Source organism: Colias croceus, chromosome 18 (genome assembly GCF_905220415.1).
Source record: "Colias croceus chromosome 18, ilColCroc2.1".
NCBI lineage: Eukaryota > Metazoa > Arthropoda > Insecta > Lepidoptera > Pieridae > Colias > Colias croceus.
Window position 1 is genome coordinate 3,932,363 of NC_059554.1, and position 16,626 is coordinate 3,948,988.

At 32.7% G+C, this 16,626-nt stretch overlaps 1 protein-coding gene across 5 annotated transcripts in view; it reads right to left on the reverse strand.

The window, feature by feature from the left end:
• LOC123699578 overlaps positions 1 to 8,355 on the reverse strand; it is a 159,789-nt gene extending 151,434 nt beyond the window's left edge. For all 5 annotated transcript variants that reach the window (XM_045646558.1, XM_045646559.1, XM_045646555.1 and 2 more), the window contains exon 1: positions 7,418 to 8,355. The gene's annotated coding sequence lies outside the window, so the exon portion shown is untranslated. The remainder of the gene's footprint in view (positions 1 to 7,417) is intronic.
• Between the last annotated feature and the right edge of the window lie 8,271 nt (positions 8,356 to 16,626).

The following is a 16,626-nucleotide window of genomic DNA, read 5'->3' on the forward strand; positions in this document are numbered from 1 at the left end:
TATTATGAAAACAATGCAGTACGTCTTTAGATGGCCTTGGCCAATATTTTATATTTAAAACAAAAACTTCTTGATATTTAAATAACTAAGGTTGATATGGACAAAAGAAAGGCAAATAGCACATACCAAAGCTATGTAAATGAGTATAAAAGTTTTGAAACTACTAACACGACTCACGAGCTTTCTGTTTTCAGTCACTATGACATTCTGTCGCTCTTAAAAATAGTTCAGACTGTTATTCACTTTCAATTACAAGCAGATTTTACTTGTGGTATGCTGTGCTAATTATTCTTAACATTTTAAACATATTTTTAACTAGCTTCCGCCCGCGACTCCGTCCGCGCGGATATCGGTCTTCGCGTGGATGGTTTATTTTTCCATTTTGAGTAACTCTGACAATGACATCTTATAAAATGTCTATTGTACCCAAATACGGCTAGGCCTATAATAATACGCAACGTGTGTTCGCGGTTCTACAGAACAACGTCTATGGATAAAACTGAAAAATTAAGATTATTTTTCCAGGATAAAAAGTATCCTATTTTACGCCCAGGATAATAAGGTATAATTATACCAAGTTTCATCGAAATCGAACCGTTAGTTTTCACGTGATGTCTTCACATACAGACAGACAGACAGACAGACAAAAATTTTTTTAATCACATTTTTGGGTTTGGTATCGATCCAGTAACACCCCCTGCTAGTTATTTTTCCAATATTTTCAATGTACAGAATTGACCCTTCTACAGATTTATTATATGTATAGATTTTAGTTAAAAAAAACATCACGATTGTGACATTTTATTTGTTGTGTTGAGTTGTTTTACATCTATATAATCATGTAAAGAAACGAATTCATTAATATTGATAATTATAAGGAGCATTTCAGTGTCTTGCTTATTAAAAAAGGATCGTGTTCCATATCAAGTAATAAAAAATTTATAGTCGATATAAATAACTTCTCGAAAGAGGCGCGCTTTCTATAATATCTTTATTCCACGTGAAAAAATCATCTTCACACCGCATTGCGTCAACTTAACCCCACTAAGTTCTTTGAAATATGCTCCGAGATTTTCGTACAACTTTGTTTTAATTAAATACTTGCGACGACGTAAGTCCACATATTACGCGTGTCCCCGTTAATGTTACATTCTGGTTACTACATATTTTCTATTATATACTGTGGCTTCTGAAAGCCAAAATGAAGAATTTTTATGAAAGAATAACTAGTATTTTAAACTTTAAAAGATACAGTCTCTTTCGGTATGAATGTGTACAGTTTGTTATTTAAAATTGAGATGAATTTTATACACCATGTTGGGAGATTATTTTTTAAGAAAAAGTTTCATATTAGCCTGTAGATATACAAAACGGCACGGCTTTTTTGTTGGTTCTCTGACGGTTTAATTACAGATGTATACTACAACTTTTTGTATTACTTATATAGTATTTATATAATAAGACAGAAACTCATAATATCATAAGTTGCTATCCCCAAATATTATTAATTATTTAGACACCTCATAAAATAATGAAGGTAAGTTAAATTGAATGTCAATTTCCAAAGAAGAGATCTCAGAAATAGTACGGGTGAATGTCAATAATGAATCCTGCTTCAACGAAAATCGTAGCATGTAAAATAAGTGTACAACAACGGTGCACTTGATCGAAAAAGTGTCACGGACTGCTTTCGGCACTTGTGTATCGTGACTCGTAAATTGCATGAGAATTTCGTGCACTTTGAATTGATGAGAAAAATCTGAAATGCGAAAAGTTTTCACGTTACACCCCGGGCGCGGAGATGAACATCAAAAGCTGCGAACGGAGAGCCCGCGTAATTTGTTTCAGTATAGTCATTTAGTTTTCTGCTTTTTACAAGGCGAAATATTGGACTGTGAATTCTGACAAATAAAATCTGTCCAGGACACTCGGGAAATGCGACCGACGTACAACTTTATAAATATTTGAAAATGAACTCGACAACATAGAGCGAGCACAGCGTGTGTAATGCGCTATGAGTATATATTAAATTCGTTTAATGTTTTTTTATGCTATACAAATTTTGGTTTACATACATTGCTTTAGTTTGTTTTGTAATTTTAGGTTGTGGTGGTAGTGGGTGGGCTTTGGAACAGAGATTATTGTTTGTCACGGAACATTTAATATTAATAGGTACTATTATTATTACATTCTTTGTTTTTATTAAAGGCATTAGCGTTGTATAACGTAAATTTATGAGTCACTAGCGGTCTGCCCCGGCTTCGCCCGTGGTACATATTCACGTTTTCTCTGCATAAGAACCATCCTCGTACTTCAAGAAATATAATAAATAAAAGAATTAAAGAAATCGGTTCAGCTGTTCTAAAGTTATGCGCTTACCAACACATTTTGGGATTCATTTTTATATTATAGATTAGCAGTGGATTGTTCAAAAGAGCGGCGAAAATTAAGCGCATTTCTTAAAATATGATATTATAGAGCATATAAGTATCCTCATTAGTTTAATCAATAAGCATTTAGATAAATTTTTAGTGATCAAAACAATATCTCTGCAATACTCATAATTACCTATCCAATACTCCATTTTTAATGAAGGTGGGTGTAATAATATTTTGATTACCAAGCGGTACATAATAGAATATACTTGCACAGATTATTATGGCATAAATTAAAATCTAACAAAGTTTACACTTCATACAGGAAATATAAAACATAACAATAATAGTATTATTCTACCAGCACATTAATGACGTTGCTGCATAAATCATAACGTGCAGCGCTCTATTGTAAGCAAATTTTTCATCACAGCAGCCTTGACTCGCGTGTTGATGCAATAAATATCTTCGCAATATTTATTTTATTAGAACTATTTTTATTTACTCTGCTTTATTTTTGAGATTACGACTTTTTTATTACGTACCCACATACTCTCAATTCCATATTTCTTTTAAGATCTCATTGACTCGTCAGTCGTCAAATTAACATCGCTTTATCTGATTTTATAAAGTATAGTTATTATTGAAGATTGAGTGAACAATATTACGAATGAATGAATGAAAGGTGTATGAAAGGTTTTAATATCAATAATAATGAAATTCCCATAAGTTGGCAGATATTTATTCTAAATTCAGCTATTCAGCTGCAATACTTGTGTAAAAAGATAGAGCTTTTTCATATATTGTACTGTAAGTCATTAGATAGCATTCTAACGGGTGCTACACTACTTCTACGAAGCATTCATTTATCACGTACAGTCAGCAATGAAAGTAGATCTGTGGAAGACATGTTACTTCTAAACCAAAATAAATTCAACAGCTAAAATATGCGGATAACATCTGTTAGTAGTTATGAGTGCATAAATGTTAATTCAGTATATCTTTAAGCTAACTTTTGTTGCTGACTGTACACGACATTGATATACCATAATACCACCTGTCGTTGAAACGTAAGAAACTAGCAAGGTTCCAACATTTTATGATAAAGTTACATTTGTCTCAAAACAAGTTCGTTTTAAATGAAACAATTATTGTAAAATATAATCTAGATCATAAATTAAAATGAATGTAAACAATTTCCGTTTATTTTAACATTTCGTTATTCTATAACCAAGATCAAAATTCAATTTATACCAAATGTAATCCACGAAAGCACTTCTCTGTGAAATTTAAAAAAGTTTACATCACTCAATCGAACACGCAGTGATATGTAAATAAAACACGCAAGGCGCTTGTAATCTCCGATTCGTGTAATATTTCACATCGTTCCCGAGAAACGTTCCACAGTGGGAGACAATAGAAGGTCGATGTATGTATCATGGCGATAGAATCTGCCTTGGCAGATGTTATCGTTAGAGATTTGGCTCATCGACAACTGTTATGCGGCTACAGTCGAGACTAAAATATTCGTACTGATGACAAATTTTAAATGTATTGTTTTACTCGACGTAATTATTTATTAAATGCTCAGACATAACCGATACGCTTATGAATTACTCGTGTTTAATTATGTCTAATTCTATGTACCTACGTTATTTTTGTCTCCTAAATTATACACGTGTATACATAATTATGTATAGTATATAATATGTAGAGGTTTTTCTTCCTTTGTGATTTTAAATAAAATGAAGGCTACTTTACAGTTCCAGATGAGTTATAAATGACTATGAATGAGTCATGAATGTTTCACTACACTTTTAATATTACATACGATACTACCCTTCGATATAAAACTACATATTTGACCACAATTAACCTGAATATATGTATTATGTATGTTGTATTACCAAAATATTTCAGAAAACGGTAGACGTACTAATATAGTTTTAATTTTCAACTTTCTAAAATACTAACATGAAATACTATTGCATACAATAATAGAGCATGTAGATTGTAGAGCCTCGATGTACTGTATATAATTTACGTTTTAAATATTCTGTTTACAATTTCTATATAGTATTCATATTACAACCCTAAATCCACGCAGCTAATTTAAAACAACCTACTTTCAGACATTAATGTAATATCTATGAAACTCGTATAATTTATTGAAAGATAAATCAAGTCGATCAAGAGAGACACACTATTCCGTGATAACCTCCGTCCAAAACAAATTTCGCTAGTAATTATTTATTTATGTGCACCATAAACACGAATTGTAGCTAATTTGCGTTAAGATGATTTACGCTTGGTTGGATTTGGAATAGTGCACAAAGTTTTATTGACCGTGAGTAACGATTACAGCTGAATCATTTAAATTATTCGCACCAATCAGTCTGCGCCTATTTCTATGATGTAAACTAAATTAAGGAATCTTTAGGCCGATGATAAAGTTCGATTGACGAAAAAGCCCCGTCTTGCTTTTATCATAGATTAATAATCCCGCAATTTAAAATTTGTGTAAAAATATAAAATGCGTTTTAACATCCCGCTATTTATATTTGTAACTAGCGGTCCGCCCCAGCTTCGCCCGTGGTACATATTCACGTTTTCTTTACATAAGAACCATCCTCGTAGGTCCTTCAAGGAATATAATAAAAAAAGAATTAAAGAAATCGGTTCAGCTGTTCTAAAGTTATGCGCTTACCAACACACTTTGGGATTCATTTTTATATTATAGATTCATTTGTAGTAGTTGTTGTTACATAATAACTTAATAATAATAATAATTTATATTAGCTTTATGAAAATTACCCTGGCTGACGTGAAATTGGCTTGTTTCACTTCAACTTTACATGTATTAATTATACCTAAGTTTTAAACTTTAATTTAAGAGCACTAATTGTTTTATCAACTCTCATAATATACTTACTATTTACATACATTAATATTAGTCTGCATTAAGCATTGTATTTAATCTTAAGGCGATTATAACATAGGTAGATCTTTTAAATTTTCATTTAGTAACATATACGTAGTTTAATATATTTCTAAAATATACTTACAATTTACAACCCCATATATAACTCTATTAAAGTATTCTTTTCCAACTCATGTCACATGAAACATCGGTTTGAAGTTTATTAAAATATCGTAGAAGAAGTTATGAAAGAAGTCGCGCTGTTCCAAAACCACAATCTTGCTTGACGACGTTCGCAAAATTTGCGTCATTATGACGTTTCTTACCGTAACATATTATGACGTTTACCAGACTATCTCGTACCTGAGTATAAATACGTAAGGACGAAATTATTTACTGCCTACGAAGAGTCTTATCAAAATAGCTATCGACTACATATTTAAAGATTTACATATATCTCCCTTGTGTTTCTATGTTGAATTCAAATAACAGGATGGTTCATTAATTTAAGAGAAAATTGTGATTGTTCTAATTAAAAAATTATAAAAACCATAATATAATATGAATAAGCTTTTGAGCAGTGATTGAGCTTTTAAGAAGTAAAAACATATCCGTTTCATTTGTTACTAGGAAGAACATAAATAATTTCTATGAAGATGTTTATAGTTTGTCAATTTAAATAGATTTTTGTATAAAATAAACGTGTAATAATCTTGAAGTATATGTAATTGAAAGCTCCGACGCCTCGTTAAATATCCCTATTTTTACAAACTTATGTACTCATCTACTCTATCTCTGTCGACTCTACTATCTCTTATATCTCTTATCTCTACCATCTGTTATTTTAACTGATTATTTTTATTATTTATGAAATATGTTGTATATTTCAACATAGCACACACTTTTTGGGTACGTAAGTTATAACGTATCGGTGGTAAATGTTAAAATAATTATGTAATGACGATTCGAAAGTGCTACTAAATAGTAGTCTAATTGAATAAATGAATGTTTGAGTTGGAGTTTGATAACGTAAAGTAACAAAAATTGTTAATTTATATTCTCCAAATTGCATCACTAACTTTAATGCTGTTTCTTTGTTCGCTAGAAAATAATGATCGATGTATCATCCTATTCTTCTGGAATACATGTGAAAAAACACCTGTAATGAGAACATCTCATTCTATCTACAGAATCCGATTTCCTTTGAGTGAAGTAGGAAAAACTGTTTTCGCAATTTCCACGGAGACTAAGAACAAAGATGAAAACCTTTTAATAAGAGAACTAGTTTGCAGACAACTATGTCATCCGAACGTATCGCTGTTAATCTTATATTTTTTTGCTGGTGTGTTATAGGGCATTTATTTATTTCATATAAACTTAGATAGATAGTAATTTTGCTAACAACAATTATTTGTTTATTTTGGTTTTAAGTTCAATTTGGTTTCAAGTCCATGTTGAAAATTTTCATTTATTAAATAGGTATCTTAAACAACTGGCCTATTAAGCGCTATGTCTATTTTCATACAGAAATACATGTTATATGTATCGAAAGTATATTTTTTGTAGTTTTGCATGAATAGGGGCACCTACATGTATAAAGGAAACAAGTACCTACGTCAAATGTTGGTTTTTAAAATAACACGCATCAAACTTTTTGACTCTACAATGCGTTCATTTAGTACAATGAACATCCGTATGCTATATCAATTTCACGTTGTGGATGATTCAAAAATTGAAAATGACATTCGTACTAAACATGTTTCGAAACCTCTGTAATCTAATAATAAGCTGCCAATATCAAAATTAGCAGCTGGATATTGTACTTTGTTGGTAAACCGCAATCTATCGTGGCCTGCTAATTCGAATAGAGCGTTCAAACATTTGAAACTTATTAGTGACTATTGAATGATAAATGAAAGCGCTTATTACCACTATTTAATATTAAATACTCTTAAGTCGAGTAATATTTATATAAACTAAACATGACCCATACAGGGTGCTATAAATATAATTATTTCCAGTCGTATTAAAATATTCTGTTATCACAAATTCGGGTCTAACAAAATTCAGAACTACAAAGTTCCTTTCTATTGACAATCAACAATACGCAACTAAAACTTACCTTTACATATGAAGCCACTTTCGATACCCTCGGGTACGCATAAATGTCCAATTTCATCACAACTTTTATTCACCAATTTTGTCCTTTATCTGAATCATAAATTTTGGAGTATTTGCCTTCAGTCCATTTATTGTAGCATTCACAACCTCAAGGGAAATTATGAAAGAATAATAGTTCTTTGTATAACACAACCGTTTTGCATTACCGATAAATAAAAGTAGAAATATAACTATATTAGCGCCTGATTGAAAGATAATACTTTATATTTAGGGCTTTTGTATAAGTAAATATATAATTTTACTCACAACGTATGAAAAAAGTACAACCGAAGTTTCATTGATAAGTCTGTAAGTGATAAACGGAAAATTGCAATTTCCACGTAAGTTTGCTTTTAATTATCACAACCTTTTGCTGTTTCTTCGTCAGTCTAAAAGACTTCACTTACAGGAATCTATCATCTATTTAATAACTATTACTCACAACACAGAAGAGGTAAACATTGATAACATCCAGATCTTACATCGTGTCAACTTTTTAATATTAACTCTAATCAAAACACTATTACATCACAACAAACTTTCGTGTCCTAAAACGATCATTATGTTCATTTTATTACTGTTTTTGGCACAATAAAGTTTGCATTCATGACTCACAAAACTTTCTGAAAAATGTTATCCACAAAACACATGCCGCTACATCGTATCCAAATATAAATCTTGTCCGTAGCGAAATATTTTAGTTCGTATCAGAACACGCGATAAGGCGCCGAAAGCCGGAGGACGGCGCTGAATGTCAGGTAAAGTCGGAACTGTCAGTGAAACTGTGTTTTCAGTTTTCGGATACGACGTGTGTTCCTCGCACTGTTTGTGCTGTGTTACTACAGGCACGCGTTCCGAACTGCAACCGCTGAAAAGCGAAACCTGTTGAAATAGGACAGGGGACTGCGTGCGAGCGAGACGCGGCGCTGTTTCACGGGACCGCTCAAAGTTTCAGGCGCTTATTTTGTTACGAGCACGTGTGTGCGTGAAAAGCTGCGTGGATACGGACGGCGAATTGGTGTTAGTGAGTTGTGGAAAACTCTCTTAGGGCGCTTTCATAGAGCGTGTTTTGAAGCTTAGTCCTTCACAGAAAATAATTCTTTTTTATTTTCGTGCTGTGACTGTAGGCTCTAACATTTTTATTTTCAAATAACTGTTGCGTTGTAATAAAATTTAACTGTTTTTATTATAATGCAGTCGTCACCCCATCATACAAAATTGTTTTTTTTCCTGTAGGATATTTTCATTGGTGGGCTTTTATATATTAGCTATGTATTATGTTCGTTAAGATATGGATAAGTAACTCATAAAAAAATAATTCAAAATCATTGTTATATGTATTAATTAATTAAAAAAATAAAATTTCTAAACTTATCATCATATAAGTATTAAATTATATACTTATTCATTCCTGTCTCAAAACAATTCCTAACATAAATTTGTGTCTCATAATCATGAATGAAATTAAAACATCCAACTTAATAATCGAAGGTGAATAAATTAATCATTTTAAAGTAATATCAAGGCCAATATAAACATAGGGTCACACGGCGCGTGGCGTAATCAAATAGCACGCACCTTGGTACTAGGTCGGCGAGATACGAAACGGCGGAGAGCGGGCGGGATGACAATACGCAACGTGGGTGCGCACGCAGCGTTCGATACACCCCACCAGCCCCCGCCGTGACCCCCTCACTCACACCACTCTCAAATCTATACAGTGGAAGACCGCCTCTGACAGCTAGCTCCAATGTAACGATGTACCCTTCATTATATTGGGAATCAATCGACAATTGACAAATGGGCTCGGACAGATCACACGCACACTGCACTACTGCGGTCCAAGGACAGCGGTAATTGAAGGACATTGTTTTTCGGCCGCCGTAATTGAAAGCGTCTTGGCAGAACTCCTTCACGAATTCAATATGACTCGTTGTTATTCGTTGTTGTTTTTGTGGCCTTGGCTTCGAATATCGTTAGCATAAATCTTTTTGGTAATAATCAAAACAAAGCCACAAAAATCAATGAGCAGGATAATTGTAATGTAATTGTATTGGCATGTTTGTTGGTTCACATATTATATTATGCTCGTTAATAATTATGGATTAGCATATTTGCTCATATCTTTGCTTCAGGATTTGTTATTTTAGTTTATATTTACCAATGCAGTGAGTAATTGATTGGTTTAACTTTTAAACAATAATTAATTATCAAATAAAAAACAATTACTAATAATATTATTATATCCTAAAGTCTATATTATGAAACTAAATTGTCTCTACTCTATACATTATGAAACTAAATTTGCCGCGTAACTTTTAACATATAAAACACTAACAATCGTATTGCATACACAGTATATCACAAACAACAATAATTAATCCCACAGGAAACAATTAATAGAAACGCGTGGAAGTGCTATCCACGTCAAATATAAGGCGAAGGGATTCAGATGACGACGTAAATCATTTCGCACAAAGAGAAAATTCAGGAAAATCACCAATTTATTCTGTTTGGGGCCATTGCGCTTAATATTAACCTAGAAATACGGCAAATAAACTTCCGAGCCCAAATCCATTACAATAAATACAATCGACGGATCTGTCACAAGTTTTATGTAGACAGAGCAAAGCCTTCTAGATAGGGAGGCGAGGTAGCTAAATGGCGTAATTAAACGGCGCCGTCGAGACTTATCAAAATCGATAGATAAAATAATTTCGAAAAGAAAAGCTTCTATGGTAAAAACCATTTTAGCGGTGGGTTTGGCGTGTACGGATTTTCAAAAATGTAAAAAAAAATAGCTACTTGGGCATTCTCGAGCGCGTCAGATATTCATACTACGTATGCCCCAAGTGCCTCTGATAACAACGGTATACTAATCTGCCGGTTTGCGCGGTGGGGCTAGGCATATTAATTCGTCAAAAATGCACAAAAAAAAAAATTTACTCGAGCGCGTCAGATTTTCGGAAGGGGTGTTAAGTAGGCCCCAAGGAAGCTCCCCTTAAAAAAACTGACGATTTCGGCGTGACGATAAGTTACGATGAATTTTTTAAAATGCAGAAAAAAAAAGTCCTTTTGAAATACTCGAGCGCGTCAGATTTTCATAGGGGAGGTTTATCTCGGTCTCCTGAAAGCATATTTTCTTAATCTGACAAAAATGTTGGTGGGTTCTCTTAATCTGACCGAAAAAGGTTTGAGAGTTTCTTTTTTTTAATCATCGTTATTTCATATCAATTTTTCTTAACACCCTCAGTTTTCGAGATATACTCAAAAAACCGGGAGTTTGAGTTTTTATGATGCTTCAAGTCAAAAAGTTTTAACTTTGGACAAAAATGTAAAAAGACCTTTTTTGTGTAAAATAAAATTACCTTTTTTGTTTATTCAAACTTTTTTTTTGTAAAATGTATCGTTCGCGACTTATATACTGCAACGCGTTTTTCGGAAGACGAAATGGCTCCTCCAGACTTCCGGTCACGCGGAAACCGGCAGATTTTGTATTTTTAGTAAGTTTTAGATTATATTCTTCAAAATAAAAATAAAAACAATCGCGCTCGAGAATGCCGGATTAACGTTTTTTTTTTACAAGTTCGCGACCCTATAACTTGGCGGCGTCAAGGACTTATCGTCAGATTAGTTAAATTTAGTCTTAAAACACTAAAATCAACCCCCAATATCTTAATCTGACGCGCTCGAGTATTTCAGACTATCGATTTTTTTTTACTAATCTGATCGTCTATCCTGGGCGCGCGTCACTACTTAAAGAGCTAAATAGTTAACAAGGTTGTTCTATTAGGTCTACGGTATCTCTCATATCTTAAACTGCCACGCTCGAGTATTGCAGAAAATTCCCCTCTTCGCCTCCCTATCTATTCTGTTTGCTACGATTAAATATTAATGCATGTCTGTGTTTTTCATTCTATAGAGAATATATATTGTATAGACATTGTATAATTTACAAAAAAAAATATTTTCTTGTAATATTATTATTTATTAATCTGACTAGAATATTAATTATTTCTTTCTTTTAAGTTAATTTCACCTACTAGTTACTAGTGAGAAATAGCCATCCAATAGATACCTATCATACATATGTATGTAAAACATGTTAAACATGTGTTTATTTGTATATTTTTTATTGAAAAAAGAATCACCATACATTTCAATAACTTAGATCAACAAAATTTCTTACAAGTAACCAATACGAACAATTTTCATCCGAAAATGATAATGTTGCTACATACAACCACTATGTACCTAAGAAAATACCGCGAAACGTGCATTTAAATGTTATTATTCTAAATATTCCGACGCCTTCTGCGAAAATACTAGAAGAGCAGGCAATTACAATTTTATTTTATAGCCAACTCTCGCGATTTCGCTCGCGTGGATTTCTTTGGACTATTTAAGTGAGTGAAAGAGGTAATTTGTTCACGGGCTTAGTGGGAGAGACATCATAACATGTTACGAGCTAGCCAAATTTAACATAGCGTTTATGTTTACCACATTTTTACTTTGCGACGATAAAAGTTGAACTTGCGCTAAAACTGCTATCACTGGCCCTATTTACCTACTTGATACCTCAGTCAGTTGAGAGTAGCGTTTAGAGGATTCAGTTATTGCTACATAACATTTAACAAATTCATTTTATATATTTTAAGACGTTGCGACAGCAGTTCTTTTTTTTTGGAGTTGCTTAAATATATGATATCTACACAATAATAATCTCTCTTTCTACGTCTCTTTTTCTTTGTCACTTTATTATAGCTGAAAATTAAAATAAAAATTTGCTTTTACTAGAATGAGATCAAACTCGCACTGAGGTATTCTCTGTCTAAAAGATCAGCGCTAAATGTTATCGTTAATAAATTAATCTAGGTATCTTATAAATAAACGATAAACGGTCATAAACCCAAATCTATCTGATACCATTCTCCACTCCTCTCCCTTATAGGTCGCGAAGATCATCAGGTGTCTTTTCATTCGCTTTAAACAATTTAAAAAAACAATTTTGTAGCATGGTTAAAAAATCATAAATATAGAGAGGATTTTCACGTATCAATTGACTTAATTATTTAAACCTATAATACTTTTAATGATCGCCACTCAGGCTATTTTTATTTAATGAGAGCTATTTGGACAAGTTCCCAATTCGAAAATACTCGAAGTCGGAACACTTAAAAATGTGACAAGCATCTCAACTAGCGTTCCGTATTTATTCATAAAGATCAAAATAACTTTTTATATCAACAACTTAAACATTTCGAAATATCAGATTCTTTAAGAACATAAGATCAGATGCGATATTTTTTAAATTTTAATTTATTTAGAGTTATTTTAATAAAAATATTTAGCATCGGATAATTTAATTTAATTCCTGCTTGAAAGAAGTAGTAAGTACAATTCCTAGATCTTTATCTCGACAAATGTTTTATTATATTTTAAACCCAAGACTTCCGATAGTGAGTTACCCTGAAGTGATGTGAAAATAGGTCAAAGTCACTTTATCTATTTGTTATAAGACATGATTTGTCTCGGTCTCTGAGAAGTTAAGGAACATAAAATTCAATAGCTAATTGAATAGAAAGTCCATAGTACAAACAGAAACAAAAGTTTTTGTCTAAAGCTCGTGATAATAAGACATATTAAGCTTAAATAATAAATAGGTATGGTCTAAAATCGTTGCCTGAATACCACAACCCAGAGGTAGATACAACATAGAAATATAATAATAATAAAATGTGTATAAATTACCGTAAAATTAAAACATTACATTATGACAGGAGATCCAAACTAAATATCATTCATAAATGCCAGGAAGTATCATTTGTACAACCGTTCACATTTTGTTGCATGTATTAATATGCCCATTTACGAAATTATAAGCTTTTCCCTATTCATTACAATATTACAAAATTATCTAATTATTATGGAATTACCGTTTTGTTACGTACGTTCTGTTTTTGATAAAACTGCCTGTAGGCTGTAGCCTATTATTACGTACGTAAAATTATCACCAACATAGAGCGGATTATGTTAGAAGCATTCGGGCAAATCGCAAATATTAGTTTAACCAAAAGGGTACTTACAGGAAAATATTTAACTTAATTACTATAGCAAAATTATCACCAGTCCTATTTTTTTTTCTAATCCTAACTAGGATTGTAATTTCTGACTAAAATCAAATAGTACTTCTAACTTTAAAATATTAGTACATATTATACATATAATAGACTAGCTTACCGCCCGCGGCTTTGGCCGCTTTCTCTATCTCTCAAGTTGGATCGAACTGCACATGGTGTGCGAATCTATACTAATATTATAAAGCTGAAGAGTTTGTTTGTTTGAACGCACTAATCTCGGGAACTACTGGTCCGATTTGAAAAATTATTTCGGTGTTAGATAGCCCATTTATCGAGGAAGGTTATAGGCTATATTTCATCACGCTACGGACAACAGGAGTGGAGCCACGGGGGTGAAACCGCGCGGAGCAGCTAGTTTTATTATAATCGGTTAAGTGGTTTAGGGGTCCATTGAGGACAAACATTGTGACACGAGATTTATATACATATATTAAGATAAAATTATAGATTAAAATTTAAAATGAAGTAGTAAGTTGCCTAGGTACCTACTTATTAATACTATAAAATATTAAGTGTCGTTTGTACTTACTTACGACTTACGTTTTATATTTATTTATATGCACCGACATACAGTTGAGACGTATACCCCATGTCGTACTTTTTATAGAAACATGCTTTACTTAGAAAAGCTTTTTCTCTAGAGTTGATACTGAAATTCTCATATTTTTTATAAACGTATTTCGCGTTTAATAAGGCCAGTGACTTAACGTTTTTGGAGGTTACATATTTTCATCAGTTGAATGACTGGGCTCAGTTGAAAAAGTTTTTTCGTTTTAATTTATTAATGTAGGTAGTAAATCATGTGTAAATTAGTTCCATTCCAACAATACTAGCCTATAAGTATATCGTCCCTGCAAGGATCAAATATTTTTTCGATTTTGAGTTTCTACATAAGTACGTTTTTTAGTAACACGATCCCCTATTTTGGGATTCCTTTATTTACAATTACTTATGTATATTTTAAGAGATTTTTTAATTAATTGTTTTATTACAAAAAGATGTAAATAAAATTAACAATTTACGGACTTATTTTGCAAAATTATTATTTTCTGAATCGTGTAGCGGTAATCACAAATTTTGCCTTCAACCGCGCTTTATAGGAAAACCACATTCCGCAATCTTTAAGCATACGCCTAATATTTGCAAGTATGTATTTGAAGTTTTCCTTGTTGTTTCTTAAGTTTATATTTAACTAGCTGTTGCTCGCAGCTTCGCTTGCGTGGAAAAGATAAATTTTCATGGTAAAAGTTTTCATCCCCTATTTTACCCCTTTAGGGGATGAATAATTTTCTAAATTTCAGCGGTTTATCATTTTGATAAGTAGTTTATTAAGGAACTAGCGACCCGACCCGGCCTCGCACGGCGTCAATGGCCATATTCCTCTTAATTTTAATGCGTTTTTTTATAGCTCTATTAAAAAATGCATTCAAAGCTTTCAACTTTGTTGTATATACCTTCAGACACATTGACATATTATATAACTCATCACGCAATTGAAATTTTTTCAGTAAGATTTCAAGAGAGTTGCATACAAATCTCTTGAATAAGAGATACACACAGTCGAACTGGCAGTATATCGCACTTATTTCGTATAACAACATAGGTACAATCCAAGTCGCTTCACGCAACGGATTTTGATGTGATTTTTATAATAGGTAGAGCGGTAGAGATTCTTAAGGAAGGTCTAAGTATTATAATTTACTAGCTGCGCGCTGCGGTTTCCTCCGCGTGGCTCATGTTTGTCTTAGCGTGATGGTAGCCTTTAGTGTTGCCCAAATTCAGTCTTGGTCTTGCAGTCTTGGTCTTGTTCTTGCGTTTTTGCAAGACCAAGACCAAGAACAAGACCGCGTATTTTTAGCAAGACCAAGACCAAGACTGACCGTGCAAGACTTGAGCAAGAACAAGACATAGCCTGCAAGACTCTTGCGTCTTGCAGCTAGGACTTAGCGCTATTTCACTGAGTAGTTAGGTGTAACAGTTCGGTGTATAGGTAGGTACGCTTAGGAATTCTATGAGACGCAAAAAACTGTATCAAAGAATATGAAAAACTGGACCTATGCGCATTACGACTAATACCATAAACATAGCGAATAAAAAAATATCTATTAAAATCAAACTGAGTGCATGCATAGTTATGTTTTAACCATCGGCACTTTGATAATGCGGCATCAAAGATTTTGTACTTACTTCTCTAAGAAAAACAATCGTTGCCACCACGCCGAAATCATAACATTTGACACTATTTGATTGCCGCCATAGGGCGTACTCATGCAAAATAATTTCGAATTTTTTTAAGAGTACCTACAGGTGTTCCAAAGAATAAATAAGTTTCAGAGTGCTTAGAATGAAAATGAATACATTATACTGATCACGCAAGTATCTTTACTATGGCTATGTTAATTCAAGCTCACAATGTTCCAATTCTAATACGTTTTTCTAAGATTTAAAGTAAACTTTAATAAATAGTGATAGACTAATAGGTAATTGCAAGACTTGCAAGACTCTTGCTGCAAGACCAAGACCAAGACCAAGACTGGGAGCGCAAGACCAAGACCAAGACCAAGACCAGGTGTATTGGCGCAAGACCAAGACCAAGACCAAGACCAGGTGTATTGGCGCAAGACCAAGACCAAGACTGGCTAAGTCTCGTCTTGTTCTTGCATTTGGGCAACACTAGTAGCCTTCCTCGATAAATGGGCTATCTTAGATTAGGTTTTAAACAAAGCAGGCGAGACCGTGGGCGGAAATCTAGATTATAGTATTAGTATGAATGGAAAGAGTATTTCACATAGGTAAAAATAAAATTAATACAAGTAATCAAAAATAGCTTTTATTATATAAGTTTCTATGACTATTTTAATAAATAAAAGAAGTTTTGTAGTGGGTTAGTGTAAGTACAAATTATAATAATACATTCAAACATTGAATTACATATATCTATCTAATAATGAACTTTGCCTTACCTAAGTAGAAATAATCACTTTGTGAGCTGACTTAATTATGAATAATATATTATTGATACTTATTTAAT